The sequence below is a fragment of the Cibotium barometz genome, chromosome 7 (assembly GCF_041138505.1).
Source record: "Cibotium barometz isolate CiBa-2024 chromosome 7, ASM4113850v1, whole genome shotgun sequence".
Classification (NCBI taxonomy): Eukaryota; Viridiplantae; Streptophyta; class Polypodiopsida; order Cyatheales; family Cibotiaceae; genus Cibotium; species Cibotium barometz.
The window spans coordinates 38,818,511-38,823,601 of NC_141052.1; positions in this window are offsets into that span (position 1 = coordinate 38,818,511).

Sequence of the window (5,091 nt, forward strand, 5' to 3'; positions counted from 1 at the left end):
TTGTGTCTTTAACTTGTATTACATTCCTTATGCGTGGCACAATCATTTTGGAAGCATTTGGATAGGTTTTTTGCACCCAAATTTATCTCAATCGACGACACGAGAATTTCCCACGTGAAACTATAGTGAGAAAAATGACGCAAGGGGTTAGTACCAAGCAAAATGGGGCCTGCAAGATGTCACAAGCCGTATATCGCTTCGTACTGACCCCATTAGCAAAAAAAATTACCAAAAAAGGTTGTCAGTGCCTCATGACATGGGGCCAATAGGATGCCAACAAACCTCCTATCCACACCTTGTGAGCAAAATGATTACAAGGGATCAATACCAAGTGAAATGGGGATTGAAGGATGCTAACGAGACTCTTATCTCTTGGTACTAACCCCGTGAGATAAATGTGTCCCAAGAAGGGAAGTCAATACCAAGCGATATGGGTCCAACGGGCGATGCCCACCACAAGCCACCTATTGCTTGGTACTGACCTCATGCGCAAGGTGACCACTAGTAGGGGGACAGTACCAAGCAAAATGGTGCATGCAAACGAGATTCTAGTCACTTGGTACTGACCGCGTGGAGAAAAATAACCGCAAAAGGGGGTCAGTACCAAGCGATATGGGGTATGCAGGAGCCAACGAGACTCGTGTTGCTTGGTACTAACCTCGTGAGCAACGATCTCAAGGGGAGTCAATACCAAGCGATATGGGGCCATCACGATACCCATGAGCCTCCTATCACTTGGTACTGACTCTCCTTGAGAAAAATAATCTCAAAAGGGATCAATATTAAGGATGCCAATGACACTCGTGCCGCTTGGTATTGACCCCGTGAGCAACATGACCCTAAGGGGGTTCGGTACCAAGCGATATGGGCCAGTAGGATGCCAATGAGCCTCCTATCACTTGGTGCAGAACCTGTTAGCAACATTACCCTAACAGCTACTATCCATTAAGAAAAGGTCGTTACTAGGTTGATAAAGAGCTTGCGGAGTGCCTACGAGCCCCTTATCGCACGGTACTGACCTAAAAACGAACACTTATTGTTTAGGTCAAAAAATCTCAAAATACCTGCAGATACGATGGATGTAGAGGCGATGGCATTATTTGAGTTTGGAGGGGTTGATGAGGAGGCAGATGCAGTCACGACAAAGGCAATAGGACACCACACTAACATTTCCAAAAATAAATCAAACACATGCAAGAGAGGAGAGGAGTGAGAGTACCTAGCATATTAACGTGTCATTCATGCATCAAACCTTATAAATGCCACTTATGATCATCAATACACACCATGGGAGTGGTGCTCAGACTACGTGGTACGAGACCACGTTGGTCTTTAATGGCCCATATCTCCCTCAAGAGCTTCATTCATTCGCATTGAAATCGCCCCTCTGTGTCACCCCTTTACATCACCATCGCCTCTTCTTCTTCTTCTTTCTCCACAAGCAAACTGAGGCTTTTAATCAAATCTATAGGCATGCTTTTCTCTCTATCTCTCTCTCTAATTAAACACACAATATTCATTCTGAACACACACACACACACAAGCTTATAGAAAGAAAACAAATCTGTTCTGTCTCTAACAACCTTACAGAGATGAAAAATGTTATGATGTTTTAATGAACCATAGCCTGCTAAACTGTGATGTATGCTCATTTTTGAAGGCATGGGATGAAACTTTAATTTGAAGGGTTAATTCTATTATGTCATTTTTTCCCTAGGCATTACAAGGGGATATTAAAAAATTCACCCTTCAATTTTTTGATGGCCTTATATATGAAGGGTAAAATGGCTTATAAATGCATGAGGCCTTATAATGCCACTTATGAATAGGACACACCACACGCGTGGTGCTAAGACCACCATGTGGGTCTAAATGGTCTGAATCTCCTTGGGACATCGAGATTTTTGCCCATCCTAAACTCTTCCTAAACCCTTGGCATCGAGCTCTCTGCCCTTCGTGTCGTCCCTCTGCATCACCATCACCATCATCTAAGCTTGTGCACAAAGTATGGCTTTAATTTCTTAAAAGCTCGTTGATTAACTAGTTCTTGTGGATGCATCTCCTTAAACAACAAATATAGTTCAACTTGTAATACAAAACCATCATATAGCAAGTTAAACATTTGGTTTGAAACTGGTTTGTAGTTATAGGTTCCTAGGTGTATGCAGCTGGTTCACCAACTGGTATCTTATTGGTTTAACACCGGTATCATATTGTTTCAAAAGTGGTGTTGTCTAAATCAAAGCTGATCTTTACCTTATATTTGATTCATGTTGCATAGAGCTAATGTTCCAAATGGTATCATACCGGTGTACAAAACACTTATATCATATGGCCACCCCAAGTTCTCCTTTCAGTCTTTACCTGGTATCATACCAGTGTTCAACCGATATAATACCAGTGTTCAACCGATATAATACCAGTTAGAAAATTTGCTATATACAGAGTACATTAGAGGAGACCATGCTCTTAAGCCTGTATGATAGCAGTGTTTAATCAGCAGCTGGTCTTTTCCCTATCTCAGTAGTGTTAGTTGTATACAGTTATCATTCCACAACTAATATCGTATTGGTTTGGGAGTGGTGTGGTACTAGTGAAAAGCGTGTTAAGCTTGCTTTTGCTATAGCCTAAGTGTATAAAGGTTGTTTTCGATTGGGTATATTACTAGTTTAACACCAATCTCTTACTGGTTTTCTTGGTTTTGTTTATTGCTGCCCCAAGTTAAAAACCATTTTGAACCATGCCCTGCCTTGTGAGGGAGGATGGTTCCTTTTTATTTGCTAGATTTTCTAGTTGTTAACTTTCCCAAGTAGTCCAAGAGCTATAGGTTGATTGACTGGGAATCTGACAATCAGACATGATACACATAGACACATGATAAAAGAAGAAAACAACACACATACAAGGATGATAGAATCATAGAAGAGTAGAGAATCTGGCATTTGTTTGTATACCGGTTGGAAACATCTAATCTAGTATCTGAATCTATAATGAAGGAATATGCAATGTATTAAAGCACACCAAATCAGCACAGGTATTGGGAGTATGGGTTGTTGTGCTGTTACCTGAGATTGATCAAGAAGGTGTGTCGGATGCTTAACATAAGATTTTTTGCCAAGATGCGACATACATCCTTTTTTTTAGGTGAAACATGAGTATGGCTTAACCAAAAATTGAAAACAAGCTCTTTCACTAATTATGCCTACTACACGGGCTTGCCGATGACATAAAGATAATGGCAAAATACCATCACTCTCTAGCTACATAGAAATTATGTCTGTGTATGTTCAACTACCTTGAAATGTTAAGAGAGGATGTACTTGTGCCGGTGCCATTCATAAGAATCATTGGAATAGACCTTTTAAGAAATAGCTCCTCAGAGTTTATAGGCACTTTCACTGCTTCAAGTGTATTTCGTATGCCCTCTATTAGACTTGTCTGGTTCCATAGTGGAAAACTGTTGGAAATTTCCTTCATGGAGCAATGTTGGAGAACCTGAGCTAATATATCAAACCTGGTCTTCTCGTCTAGCCCTTGGTCCGCTGATTAAAGTACTGAACAATATCGTTGCATATTTTAACATGAAGATTGGAAGCACCATCAGAACTTGGTGAAGTTTTAGATATATTGTCGAAGAGACGAAGGAGCCCCTTCGGGAGGAGTTAAAGAATAGGGTAGCCCAAAAAAGTGTGTAGGTGTAGGATCCGTAGGTAGTTATGGTATATTTTCAATTTTAAATAATGTTAGATTGCAATAGCCCCCATGTAATAACTTTTTTTAGAATAAAGTGGTCTCAATTATAGATCGCCTTGTCTTTTGTACTAATTACCTTGGTAAATTTTGAGTTTGTTGTTATTTTGATTAATTATGTTAAATTCTTGGTTTATTATATGTTTTGAATAATAGTTATGATAGAAGAGTTGTATTTTAAAGGTTTATGCGAATGAACTTGGTTTTATCTGTAATTGTCTATAATTGAAAGCGGAATTTTTTATCCTAAGGATGTAATGTCGTCATGTTCTTATCTCTCTCTCTCTCTCTCTCTCTCTCTCTCTCTCTCTCTCTCTCTCTCTCTCTTCCTCTAAAATAATTAGGCCATGATTTCAATCATAATTGAATAATTATTGACCTTAATAAATTTACATTCTTCATTGCTTCTTACGCAAGGCATAGTAGATATCTTGCCTAGAATGAAATTATCTTGTATGTATAATTCTTGAAATTATTCACCTTGTTAATTGCAACCCATGTCATGCAAACACAAAAATACAAATATAGAAAATAAACTCATGTGCAATGCTATGCAAATGCATGTGAAGATGAGGGAGATAGAGAGAAATGAGGTGAAAGAAGAGATTATGCATAGGGAGGGTGGGATAAGGAGACAGAGAGAGAGAGAGAGAGAGAGAGAGAGAGAGAGAGAGAGAGAGAGAGAGAGAGAGAGGGAAGAGGGTAGAGAGGAGAGAGGAGAGAGAGGGAGGGTGGGAGAGAAAAATGGAGGGAGAGAGAGGAGAGGGAGGGAGGGTGGGAGAGCAAAAGGGAGGGAGAGAGAGAGAGGAGAGAGAGGGAGGGTGGGTGGGAGAAGGAGAGAGAGGGAGGGTGGGAGAGTGAAAGGGAGGGAGGGAGGGAGGGAGGGACATGAGAGGGAGGGAGGGTGCAAGAAGGAGAGAGAGGGAGGCTGGGAGAGTGAATGGGAGGGAACAGGGTGGGAGAAGGAGAGAGAGGGTAGTGTGGGCTCAGCAATGCTGGGACAAAGAGAGAGAGAGAGAGAGAGAGAGGGAGGGAGGGAGAGTGGAGAGAAGAGGGAAGGAGGGAGGGTGGGAGAGTGAAAGGGAGGGAGAGAGAGAAGAGGGAAGAGGTTGGAGAGGAGAGAGAGGGTGGGTGGGAGAGTGAAAGGGAGGGAAGAGATTGGAGAGGAGAGAGAGGGAGGTGGGAGAGTGAAAGGGATAGAGAGAGAGGGGAGGTTGGAGAGGAGAGAGAGGGTGGGTGGGAGAGTGAAAGGGAGGGAGAGGTTGGAGAGGAGAGAGAGGGAGGTGGGAGAGTGAAAGGGAGGGAGAGAGAGGGGAGGGTTGAGAGGAGAGAGAGTGACAG